Source organism: Saccopteryx leptura, chromosome 5, assembly GCF_036850995.1.
Source record: "Saccopteryx leptura isolate mSacLep1 chromosome 5, mSacLep1_pri_phased_curated, whole genome shotgun sequence".
NCBI lineage: Eukaryota > Metazoa > Chordata > Mammalia > Chiroptera > Emballonuridae > Saccopteryx > Saccopteryx leptura.
This window is the reverse complement of record NC_089507.1, coordinates 86198273-86212423: the sequence shown is the minus strand read 5'-3', so window position 1 is coordinate 86212423 and position 14151 is coordinate 86198273. Positions and strand designations below refer to the sequence as shown.

Below are 14151 nucleotides of genomic sequence, written 5' to 3'. Positions count from 1 at the left end.
ATTAGTGTGTGTGTGTGTGTGTGTGTGTGTGTGTGTGTGTGTGTGTGTGTGTGACAGACAGAGAAAGAGAGAAGGACAGATATGGACAAACAGGAAGGAAGAGAGATGAGAAGCATCAATTCTTTGTTGTGGCTCCTTAGTCTATTGATTTCTTTCCCATATGTGCCTTGACTGGGGTGGGGGGGCTGCAGCAGAGCGAGTGACCCCTTGCTCAAGCCAGCAACCTTAGGCTTTAAGCCAGTGATCTTTGGGCTTACGCCAGTGACCATGGGGTGATGTCTATGATCCCACACTCAAACCAAGCTGGTAATCCCTTCCAGTCCACCCCCTACCCCTCACCTCCCTCCACCCTCACTCAAGTCAGATGAGCCCTTGCTCAAGCCAGCAACCTCAGGGTTTCAAACTTGGGTTTTCTGCACCCTAGTCCGACACTCTATTCACTACGCCACTGCCTGGTCAGGCATCCCTTATATTATCAATGTTAGAAAAAATAAACAATTTATTAGCAAATAAAATCTCATAGTACACTAAAAGAAAAACACAGGATGACCAAATGCATTTTATTCTAGGAATGCAAAAATTGTTCAATATTAGAAAATCCATTAACAGATCAAAGAAGAGAAAAATCATACAATTATCTCCACAGGAGCTGAAAAGCCATTTGGCAACATTTAACAACAATTCTGGATTTTATAATTTGATCATCGATGAAATATTAAGAGATGAGTTCCAGATTTCTGGCTTTGCCTAGCAGTGCATCACAAGGTTATTCATTACAGTAGGGAAAACAGGAGGGCATTTGTATAAGACAATGACTTCAATTTTAAAGAACTTGAGTTAGAAGAGAGAGTGAAAATCAAAGAGGGACTATTGTATAAATTCAGGAGAGATTCTGACACAAAAAGTCTGACTTGCTTTATCATTTTTCTATTTAACTCTCGCAACTACCTTATGATCTAACCTTAAAAATGAAGAACCAATCAGTAAGTTATAGAACAAAATAAAAACCCAGGGTTGTGAGACCTCCATCTGAGCGCCTGCCACTCCAATAGAAGTCTGACTAACAAAGGAAGTTCCTGATGGAGGTGTTGCCTAATCATGCACAGGAAGCAACAAGAGAAAACAACAACAAAAATAACATGGCCTCAAGCACTGATATATCAAAAGTAGTAACACTAACTTAGATATGCATATGTTCATAAAATGTTTGCAAAGCACTGCTGCATATATTTTTCATTTGATACTAATAAAATTTCAGCCCTGGCTAGTTGGCTCAGTGGTGGAGCATCGGCTTGGCATGTGATGTTCTGGTTTGATTCCTGGTCAGGGCACACCGGAGAAGCGACCATTTGTTTCTTTACTCCTCTACCACCCCCTTCTCTCTCACTATCTCTCTCTTCTCCTCCCACAGCAATGACTCAGTTAGAGCAAGTTGGCTCCAGGCGCTGAAGGTAGCTCTATGGCCTCATCTGAGGCACTAAAATAGCTCAGTTGCCAAGCAATGGCCCCTGATAGGGAGAGCATATCCTGTTAGGGGGCTTGTTGGATGGATCCTGTTGGGGGCATATGTGGGAGTCTGTCTCTCTGCTCCTCACACTGGTTCTTATTTAAGAAAAAAAATCTTAGATAGCATCATTTCTACTTGAAAGCATTAGAGAAGTAGTAAGTCACACTGCTGGTAAATTCTAGTACCAGAATGCCAGCATTTTCTTTTGACATGCATTTTGGTGTTCTTTCTTTTTTTAAATCTTATTTATTGTGTGTGTGTGTGTGTGTGTGTGTGTGTGTGTCTCCATAACAGTATATAGAGTAAGGGCTAATAATTTTTTTAAAATCAACTTAAAATTTTTGATCTGAGAAATGAAATGATGTCTTTTAGTTAGATCACTGAACTAGTACAAAATATAATTCATAATAAAGATACAATAATTATTTTTTATAGTTTTATAGAGAGAAATAGCTCTGAAGTGAGGCAAGCAAAATATAAAACCCATATTGGATGTGGACTCATTTCTGCTGATTCACTGTAAAGAAAAACATAGTAGAAAGTAGTGGAATTTAACTTCAGCAACCTTGAAGCCTGCTTAGAAAGCAGATGATTTGGGGGCACAGGTGGTGCTTCCTCTGCTTCTATTGAAGATATTATTTTGAAAATGAAAACTGAACAGCAGCTACATGGATGTCACACAAGAATAGAGTTTGTTAACTCTTAAGCTGTGCCTGCCCAGTGGAAAGCCCTTACATGGGGGAGGAAGAAATAGTGCTGTGATTACACAACCCCACATAGAAGGAAGCGACACTTCCCTCACACAGATTACAAATCCGGAGCCAAGGTAAGAGATAATAGTGATGGACAATTTCAGTTATTTGGGTATATGCTAAGTCAAATTATCTTTAAAAAAAAACTACTTCAGAAATTCTTTCTCTCTCTCTCCCCCTCTCTCTCCCTCTCCATCCTCTCTCCCCCATTTCTTGCTTTTCTGATAATATCCTTATGACAGAATTGAAGAAATATGTTAAATAGCTATTAAGATTCTGTTTTGGACTAATTTGTGACACTGATATGATAGAAATTTCAGTACAAAATGACCACTGTGAGGTCGGTTGGCAATGGGGAAAGGTCACATGAGGAACCAGGTCCAGGGACTTTGACTGAAACCACCCACATCCATGACCGCCAAAAGAAGTGGCTCAGGGGCATTTTGAAAAAATCTATCAGCCAATGAAATTTCACCAAGACATATCAACCAGACCACCCTACCAACACTATAAATTACCCCCCCCCCCGGGTGGGAGAAGCTGCTCGACTTCCCTGGCCCCTGTCTTGCGGACCAGTGAACTTTGCCTGGGAGTGCTCTAAATAAAGCTTTTTTGCTTGTCCACACTTGGTGGCTATGTCCTTCTTTCTTCCTCAGTGGAAAATACCTTACACACTGCATTTTGGGATAAGTACTAGCAGAGGAGGAACTACTGGACATAGTAAAACTACAGAAGAAAGAAAACCACAGACTTGAGAAAGAAAAGGAGAGGGAAAAAATGATTATCTCAAAAATTTTCAATACAAACATCACACAAGTGACATAAAGTCTTAAAATAGCTCTAGAAAGTTTCAGTCCTAGAATGTGCTGAAATTGTAGGAAACGTTAAAACAAGTGGGATGTTTTTAGCTAATTTCAGAAAAATAATAAACAAAAAAAATCTCTATTTCCCTACTGGAGGTAGATAATGAGATATTAATGAATAATGAAGGAGGACATTTATTTATTAAGGTATCTCATTTTCATATTCTCCAAGGAGTACAGTCTTATAAATATGCTACCCCTTGGTCTTGTCTGAGCTGTTCAGATACCAAGTATAAATTCTTTTTTTTTTTTTTTTTTGTATTTTTCTGAAGCTGGAAACCGGGAGAGACAGTCAGACAGACTCCCACATGCGCCCGACTGGGATCCACCCGGCACACCCACCAGGGGCGACGCTCTGCCCACCAGGGGGCGATGCTCTGCCCCTCTGGGGCGTCAATCTGCCGCGACCAGAGCCACTCTAGCGCCTGGGGCAGAGACCAAGGAGCCATCCCCAGCACCCAGGCCATCTTTGCTCCAATGGAGCCTTGGCTGTGGGAGGGGAAGACAGAGAGAGGAAGGAGGGGGGGTGGAGAAGCAAATGGGCGCTTCTCCTATGTGCCCTGGCCGGGAATCAAACTCGGGTCCCCCGCATGCCAGGCCGACGTTCTACCGCTGAGCCAACCGACCAGGGCCACCAAGTATAAATTCTAAACAAATTTTGCAGGGCCAATGAGGCAGACCTAATTAGTCCTTTTCAGTGGGGAACAAATATCAGACATTTCTTTTCACCCATAAAATATTTTCGTATATATGCCTCTAAGACAAGGATGCTTTTTATTTAAAAAAAAAATCATCACTTTTTTAAATTAACAATAATGTTTTTAATATTATCAAATAGCTAGTCAATGTTCAAATGTCTTCAATTGTTTCATTATTTTATTTAGAGTGGATTTGTCTCAATCAAGAACTAAGCCAGGTCCACATGTTGCATATGGTTTTCATATTTCTTAAATCTCTTTAATGCACACATGTCATCTTCCTCTTCTTTCCTTGTAATTTTCTTAATTGAATGAACAAGACTTTTTTCTATAGACTTTTCCACATTCTAGCTGATGTAATTGTTTCCCCACAAAGTCAGTGAGCGTATTATTCTGTTTCTTATATTTCCTGTAAATAGTAAGTTATAATCTGATCAGATTCAGGTTACTATTTTGGGAAGAAGAAATCTATTTTTTCTTATTTTAAATCTTATTTTTGGAAAACAATAATATTCTAATTATTTGGTTTTTTCTTTACTTATTAATTAAATAAAGAAAAATATCCCCTTATCAACTATATGGCTACCCTGAGGTCATTCATACAGGAAAGACAGACACATGCTTGATAGTTTCCTGTTATTTACCAGGATTCCAAATAATGAGTTGGTTCTGTAACCTTCTTCAAAGGCACTCAATAAGGCCTTTTTGTTTAAGTATCATTATGAAGTCATGAAATTTAACATATTCAATGTGCTTTACCCCAAAGCAGGTATCATCATTCTTCGACTGGGAAGCCTCTTTAATTTGGCTCCTGTGTCATTTTGTCATACCTCATGGTAGTATTTGGTAGCTCTCTCATTTTCTGATATGTAGTCCTCCAGCCTGCTGGGAACTACCAATGCTGCGTGGAAACACTGCTCAAGACACAAACTGTTGTCAAGAGAAGAGGGAAGGCCTGACCTGTGGCGGCGCAGTGGATCAAGCGTCGACCTGGAAATGCTAAGGTCGCCGGTTCGAAACCCTGGGCTTGCTTGGTCAAGGCACATATGGGAGTTGATGCTTCCAGCTCCCCCCTTCTCTCTCTTTGTCTCTCTCTCTCTCCCTCTCTCCTCTCTAAAAATGAAAAAAATAAAATAAAAAATATATATATATTTAATAAATATAAAAAAAAGAGAAGAGGGAGAGACAGTCAAGAAAGACTAACCTCCTGAGTCTCCTTCTCCCAGAACTTTTATTGATCAGAAAAGCAAAATACTTTTTTTTTATAAGAAACAAAGGCTGCAGGAGTGCAGGGGAGGAAGATCAGGGGATAAGGAGAAAGAATTACTAATATATTTCTTGTTGATATGGAAAAAGGGATAGTTTTGGTCAGTACATTCTTTTTCTTTTGCTAATTAACAAGTGCAAAGGAAGGGGCAATCTAGAAATCTTTAGGCTAACTTCCTAAAGCCTGTTCATCTCATTCCTTTGTGCTTGCACAAAGGTCCCTCACTCCCACGGTTTCTTGATGTTTGCATCCAAGAAACCTGCTTCCCTGTGTTTGCAGCAGGGGAGCAGATTCACATCACCATTCACACTCAGGGCTTTTTACCTAAAGTTTCTTAATCCAAGTTATAGAGGGTCCAAGATCAGATAGGTGGTTCCCTACCCTGGTATTACTAGATCTTTCAGACTCTTCTCGTATATTTTCTGCTGTGGACCTAGAAGTACTCAGTTCTGCAAGAAACTCTGGTTTCTTTTTATGAGGGGAAAACTAAGTGCAGCTGGGCTGCTATAACGTATTGTCTCGGGAATTTTTCAGCAACTGGCTAAGAAACACTCGTTTTTAAGAAAAATATACCAGGAGTTCATGTTAATATTTCCAATCCAAATTTAAAATATAATATTTTACTTAATTTTTTTGTATTTTTTATATTCTCTTTTTTATGTTAGCAATATTAACATAATTACTTATAATTAGTTTTAAACAATATCAATATTATTACTAATATTAACTACTGAAAAAAATTTAAATATTTCTTTGCTGTTCTTTTTCTCCTTAGGATATATTCCCAAGAGTTGTACTGTCAAATTATTATATTTAAAGTGATTTGAAATATCTAGTTTCTGTGATGTTAACCTACAAGCTCAATTTGTTTTATTTTGCTGCTAATTTTTAGGAACTGTTTTCAATTTTGGATTAATTTATTATAACATAAAATGTATAAATGGTCCCAAAGTCAAATCTAAAATCAATAAATATATTCTGAGAAGTCCAGCTTCCATTTCTAGCCCTCCACTCGGTCCCTACCACTATCAATGTGATTCTCATATGGGAAAATAGCTCCACCTAGGGGACATCTGGCTGTCACAGCTAGACAGGAGCTGTTGGCATCTACAAGTAGAGGCCAGAGATGCTGTTCATCATCCTACAATGCACAAGACAGTCCTATAACAAAGAATTGTTCAGTCCAAAGTTTCAATAATGTTTCTTTTGAGAAAATCTATAAGTAACACTGTTTCATTTCAGTTAGGGGTTGTTTTTTAATTTGTTTTAATACCAGTCAAAAAAATTACTTCTTAAAATAACGATAGCATAATACACATTTTCTCATTGAATTAACCATCTACTATAGAGCTCATTTCAAAGCAGCATATATTTTTTTCTGTTGTTTCTTTTTTTTTTACAGGAGCATAGTACTTCATTATGGGAATGCACAACAGTTTATTCAACAATTTCTTATTTATAGATATTTCACTTAAAGTTTGAGGGGAAATAGTTCTACCAACATTGATATGTAAAGATACATGCAGCCCCATGTTCATTGCAGCATTGTTCACAGTGGCCAGGACATGGAAACAACCAAAAAGCCCATCAATAGATGACTGGATAAAGAAGATGTGGCACATATACACTATGGAATACTACTCAGCCATAAGAAATGATGACATCGGATCATTTACAGCAAAATGGTGGGATCTTGATAACATTATACGGAGTGAAATAAGTAAATCAGAAAAAAAACAGGAACTGCATTATTCCATACGTAGGTGGGACATAAAAGTGAGACTAAGAGACATTGATAAGAGTGTGGTGGTTACAGGGGGAGGGGGGAAAGGGAGAGGGAAAGGGGGAGGGGGAGGGGCACAAAGAGAACTAGATAGAAGGTGACAGAGGACAATCTGACTTTGGGTGATGGGTATGCAACATTATTGAACGACAAGATAACCTGGACATGTTATCTTTGAATATATGTATCCTGATTTATTGATGTCACCCATTAAAAAAATAAAATTATTATATTAAAAAAAATAATTCTGCCATGAGTAGCGCTTTTTTTTTTTTTTTTTTTTTTTTTTTTTTTTTTGGTACTTTTGCAATGTCCACACATTTGAGGAAATTTTCTATAAGTGGGTTGCTTGGGTAAAGATACAAATGTATTTGGAGATATTGCCAATTCTTCTCCACAGAGGTTGTATCTTTCTACATTCCTACTAGCCAACAAAATTTTTGTTTATTATTATTATTCTGATGACTGAGAAATTGTATGTCAGTGTAATTTTAATTTACATTTTTCATTGAACAAGAGGTTGAATATCTTTTCATTTTACATACGGCCATAAGCATTACTCTGGGGAACGAAGTTTTTGTTGCATCCACAAAAACACTTGTTCTTACCTAATTTAAGTGTGCTGATCTCAAATCTGACATTAGTTTTTCTCTGTAAGCTATAGTTTTTTTGCAATTCAAGATTTTAGGTTTTCATCTTATTGTAAAATTTTCAACATTTAGTTTAACATAATGAAGTAGAATGTCTTTTTGGGCATCATCTTTGTGAAAATATAATAATTCATATAATGCAGTAAATACATTAATACACTAAAACAGTGGTCCCCAACCTTTTTTGGGCCATGGACCGGTTTAATGTCAGAAAATATTTTCACAGACTGGCCTTTAGGGTGGGACGGATAAATGTATCATGTGATAGAGACAAGCATCAAGAGTGAGTCTTAGACAGATGTAACAGAGGGAATCTGGTCATTTTTTAAAAATAAAACATCATTCAGACTTAAATATAAATAAAACAGAAATAATGTAAGTTATTTATTCTTTCTCTGAGGACCAGTACCAAATGGCCCATGGACTGGTACCAGTTCGCAGCCCAGGGGTTGGGGACCACTGCACTAAAAGATATGATTGCATCAGAATTTGTCTACAATTTCAAAATATAACATATTAAAACATTTATTTTAATCATAAAATTTGTGCAAAACATTTAAATTCTATTCAAGCAAAAATTTGTGTTTGTAGCTCTTGCATTTGTGTACTTGTTGAGGACAATCTCGTTTGATGCTCCAGCAGTAGTCTGATCATCACTAACAGCTCCAAAATTTTCGAGAAACTTATCAAGGTGACTGTTCAGGAAGTGAATCTTAACACTCATGTTACATCCAATGTCGCGGAAAGCCAACAGCATCCTTTGAACCAGAAGTTCATAGTTTTCTGCTTTTTTGTTGCCAAGGAAGTTCTTTGTTACTGCCACAAAAGACTGCCATGCTGCTTTCTCCTCCTTATTCATCTTCCTGGCAAATTCTTCATCACGTATGAGGGTTCATCTTCCTGGCAAATTCTTCATCACGTATGAGGGTTCAAATTTGAGGTTCATCAAATACACCTGCTTTTATCTTCTCAAAAGACAAGGCAGGAAAAGCAGAAATAATATGTTGAAAGCATTCATTTTCTCTATTCAAAGCCTGAACAAACTGCTTCATTAAGCCAAGTTTGATGTGAAGTGGGGGAAAGTAATCCTGTCTCGATTAACTACAGGTTCATTCACAATGTCTTGCATCACTACTTGAGAGCTTCACATTTCGGCCACTCCTTCTGTGTCCAGTGTTTCTTCCAAGCTCAGCTGTCCCACAAACACAGAAAACAAGGATACTTCATGAAACCTCTCGGTTGTCCTACCAGGAAATTTACCATTTTAAGATTCACACAAATTATCCAGTTATGCTCCTCATACTTCAGAAAGTCAAGGACAATTTTTACGTCATTATAATCTTCTCACAGATGAATTGAATAACCAATTGGAACTGCTGCATAAACATTACCGTGGTGTAGGAGAACACATTTCAGACTCCATTTAGAGCTGTCAAGAAATAGCTGTCATTCTGTTGGACTGTAAGTGGTAACACCTAGCTGGCTGAGAAGACTACTGATATCATGACAGTAAACAAAGTGTTTATCTTCGGAAAAAAAGTCTACAAAAATTTGTTCATGCTTCTTGAAATGAGATACTTTAGTTGACCAGTGAAGTACGTTCTTTTCTTGAAGCCTGGCGGCTAATAACTCAGCTGCTTTCTTTGATAGGCCCAAATCTCTTACTAAGTCGTTAAATTCGGGTTGGCTAAACTACTGAGGGGTTAATGACTGCTTGGCATCAGAAGAAGACCCTTCAGATTCTACAACCATTTCCTCATGCATCTTATCAAAACACACTTGATCATCATGTTCACTTTCTTCATCCTTAGAATAAATAAAAACATTGAAAACTGGAACCGGAAGTGTTTCAGAGTGTGGGATTTGTTGTATTGCTGAAGGAATATTAGGATATGCAATCATATGCCTTTTTTTTTTTTTTTTTTTTTTTTTTTTTTGCCGATGCCCTTTGTATGGATCAGACAGAAATAACAGTCACTGCTGTGGTTCTTAGGTTTACACCAAACCATGGGAATACCAAAAGGCATTCCTTTGTGTTCTCCTTTTGTCCAGTCACAAAGCATTTCCTCACGATATGTCATACAATATGAGGAGCCCAATTCTTGTCTTGATCGCTAAGGGGAACTTGAAAATAGGTAATATATGCATGTGTCACAAATGATGAAATATTGCGCCTTTGATGTTGAAGTGTATAATAGCCACATATATAACAGAAGGTGTCAGGACTATTCTTACATTTATGCTTACTCAAAGAAGCCATGATTCAATCTTAAAATAAAAGGGTGTTTTGATCAGATAATAATTTTTTACATTTAAAAATGACTACAATTATGTAAAAGTGATACTTGTAAAACATTAATTGCCTTGTGGTTATGTTCAATCCAAGAGTCGTTGCCCTTTAACTCCAATTTAAAAACCAATGCATGCCATTAACTGTAACAAAAAAATTAAAATTGCATAAAAACTAGAGTATGCACCAAAAAATGGATTTCAGATTTGGGATTAGTGATACAGAGATATATAGAAAAAGTTCTAAAACTTCATGCAACAGAAAATGAAAAAAAATTGTTCCCCAGTGTTATTACTTTTTAGTTAACTTCTGCCAATTTTTCTTAGCATTACTGGTATCCTACTATATTTTAGAAGCTGTTTTTATATTACAGATAGTGGCCCTTTGTCTGTAATATAATATGCAGCTACTTTCCCTAGTTTTTTTGTTCTTGTTGTTTAATTTTCTCATAGTTCTTTTTCTTTTTCTTTTAAGGCTTTATTCATTTTAGAGAGAGAGACAGAGAGAGAGAAAGAGGGGAAGAGCAGGAAGCATCAATTCCATTATGTGCCTTGACTGAGCAAGCCCAGGGTTTTGAACCAGCAACCTCAGTATTCTAGGTCCACATTTTATCCACTAGGCCACCACAGGTCAGGCCTCACAGTTTTTTTCCATGCAAATTTCCTTTATATCTTGGTTGAAATTTATGTGTCATTATCCTATTTGTTCTAGATTTTTAAATCTTTATCAATAAATTATTTTTATTTGCAAATAATAAAAGAATTCATATCTATGTTTCAGTAGTTGCATGACTTCTCTGATACATTTGGAATTTATTCTGCTGTGTGATTCAAGGAAGAATCAAATTTCATCCTTTTCCCTATAACTAGTCAGTGATGCTAACATCGTTTATTAAAATGTCTGTCATTGCAGCACTGCTTTGATATGTTATCTTTATCCCAGAAATCAATTTCTGTAGGTATTTGGGACTCTTCTGGGTCTTTTATTCTATTATATTAGTCTGTCTAATTACACTAGTTTGTCTATATCATTAGTCTGTCTAGTTCATGTAACAATTATATTTGCTAAGACTAGCACCCGTCATTTCTCTTATTTTTTAGGGCCTTCCTGACTATCCTTGCTTGGTATTATTCTTGAAAATAAAAATTTTAATCAGATGCTCCCCGGCGGGACCAGCCTCCCCAAAAATGTCCTGCTTGTGTCCTCTTGGGTAGAATATGCTTTGAGAGAGATTCTTGAGTTCCCTGATAAGGCAGGACACCTGTCCCGACTTGGTACGATTCTGCCCTCTGCCATCTCTCAAGTCCCTCAGTTTAAAGGGGCACATGGTCTTGGGCAGCGGAGACCCTGCTGTTGAGGGCCGGGGTGTGAAGAGCGAGAGGCTTACACATATGCTGGAGTGCAGCATGTGGGCAGAAGCCGCTGAGCCCCTTACCTACATCTGAGAATATCATTGCTAGGAAGAATTCTGGGTACAATAATAAACACACTGTATGTGATTATGGCTCAAATCTTAAGAACTCATCTGATAAATGCTGCAATTATTCCTAATCGAATAAAAATGCTTCCTTATCTTGGAGTCATTAGAAATAGGATGATGTCAACTCATAAATCAAAAAAGATGATGGAATATTGTAGGCTGCTGAATCTGGATGATGGATGCTCTGCAGATGATGTCAAGGAATCTTTTCGTAAGCTTGTCAAGCAATACCATCCAGATAGGGGTTCTCCTACTGTTGATTCTGCAACATTTATAAAGATTGAAGAAGCTTATAGGAAGGTGCTTTCCCATGTGATGGAACAAACAAATGCCAGACAGAATAAAATGGAAGAAGATTAAGAAAAATTTAAATATAAAACACCCCAACACCGACATTATTTAAGTTTTGAAGGTATTGGTTTTGGAACTCCAAGTTAATGAGAGAAGCAATATAAGCAATTTAGAGCAGGTTATGCAACTGAGCAAGTGATAGAATATCAAAAGCAGAAACTACATGGCCAGTATTTTCCTAATGGTTTAACTGTTAAAGATGTGAAACAGAGTAAAGAACAAAAGAAAACCCAAGCAATAGAGCATTTAGTGGAAGATTTCATTAAGGAGTCGATGGCAAAAGGAGACTTTGATCATCTTAGTGGGAAAGGAAAGCCTCTCTAAAAGTTTTCGGCTTATTCAAATATTGATCCCATGACTCACAACCTGAAGAATACTGAGAGACAATGGATACCAACCAGAATGGATGCTAATGCAAAAGGAAGTAAGGAAATAAAGGACACTACTGATCAATTCAGAGAGGAGATTGTACTGTCCAGGTAATAAACTTGGGAACCCCATGACACCAACTCAACAGAAATAGTGGAACCAGGCTTGTGAGCAGTTTCAAGAAACATCAGGAAACTAAACAAGCAAGTTAATGATTTTAATTTAATTGTTCCCCTCCTAACCAGGCAGAAAGTCCATTTTGATGCACAAAACGAAATTGCCAGAGCCCAGGAAATGTATAAGACCTTTATAAAAACAAAAGAAATCACAGATAAAAACCCAAATAACATTTATCAGGGAGAAGGGGGGAAAACACCTGGAATCAAGACAAGTTTTTTCAACTGGATGAACATGTGGAAATTTACTAAAATCTGGCCATTTCAGCATCCACAGTACTGTCCCAAATCATTTTTAGTTGTACTGACATCACACGTAGAGGCTGAGATTTATGGCTATAACACAGGGGTTTGAGGACTGTGTGTCTCAGCACTGTTCACAAAACTAATCACATCTACTGTCATGTGAGAGAAAAGGCTGTAAGAAACTGCATCACAGAAATGTCCAACCAGCATTGCTCTGGGAATACAGCAAGAGAAGGACTTCTGAGAAAACTATTCAATCCAGTTCAGAGTTTAACTGTCAGTCATTGTATACAATGACTTAGGACAGGGACTCAGACTGGGAATCATAAAGGCTATTTCAAAGGCTAACCAAATAAACAAATTAGAGTTTATTATGTTTAAACTCTAATAACTTACTGGTAAAAAGGCCCTGGCCGGTTGGCTCAGCGGTAGAGCATCGGCCTGGCCTGCGGGGGACCCGGGTTCGATTCCCAGCCAGGGCACATAGGAGAAGCGCCCATTTGCTTCTCCACCCCCCCCCTTCCTCTCTGTCTCTCTCTTTCCCTCCCACAGCCAAGGTTCCATTGGAGCAATGATGGCCCGGGCGCTGGGGATGGCTCCTTGGCCTCTGCCCCAGGTGCTAGAGTGGCTCTGGTTGCGGCAGAGCGACCCCCCGGAGGGGCAGAGCATCGCCCCCTGGTGGGAAGAGCGTTGCCCCTGGTAGGCGTGCCGGGTGGATCCCGGTCGGGCGCATGCGGGAGTCTGTCTGACTGTCTCTCCCCGTTTCCAGCTTCAGAAAAAAAATAAATAAAAAAAAAATAATAACTTACTGGTAAAAATAGTTGTTGCATGCCATCTTCAAACACAGGCACTTCAACAACAGCAACAACAATGAAAATATATATTAGCCAAAGTCATAAAACTAAACAAGTATGGAATGTAAGCAAGTAAGCCTCCAGATGATATATGGTTTTTGCAAGTTTGCTCACTTGTACATCTGAAGTTATTAAAGTTCAAAACTGTTCTGAGACCTTTGAGACATGATATGGGTGGAAATGTTAAGATCAGGAAATTAACCTATTGGAGTTAATGTACTCTTCTTTTTTTATAAAGGTTTTCTCTGTGGATAGTGAATTAAAAAAAAAAAAACTAAAAAAGTTTTTTTAATTAACTAGTATAACTCCAGAAAGAAAATTTTGGAGGGTACATACTGATTTTGACAGGGATTTGGGAAGTTCCTAGTCATCCATATGTGAAGATTTAGAGGTGTAAATTAGATAAAATAGCTAGATAGGATTATTGTGTTTTTTTAAGTTTTATTAAATTTATTGAGGTAACATTGCTTAATAACATTATATAAAGTTCAGGTGCACAACATTATAATTTGTTATCTGTATACACTATTGTGTGCTCACTACCTAAAAAATCTAGTTTCCTTCTGTTATCATCTAGTTGACTCCATTTGCCCAATTTGCCCTTCCTCCAACAATATCCTCTTCAGTAACCATCCTTCTGCTTTCTGTATATATGAATTTGTTTTTGGCTATTGTATTAGTTCATTTGTTGCTTTTTCTTTTATATGCCATATAAGAGTTTTGCCTTTTTCCTTCTGACTTATTTCATTTAGCACGATACTCTCAAAACCCATACCTATTTTCACAAATGGTGACATTTCATCTTTTATGGCTGAATAGTATTCCATTGTATATATATACCATATCTTTTTTATCCAACCATCCA

At 37.6% G+C, this 14151-nt stretch overlaps 1 pseudogene; it reads left to right on the top strand.

Annotated features, from left to right (window-relative positions):
- Positions 1–11311: 11311 nt before the first annotated feature.
- LOC136406521 (dnaJ homolog subfamily C member 28-like) lies at positions 11312–12541 on the top strand (annotated as a pseudogene).
- Positions 12542–14151: the final 1610 nt, after the last annotated feature.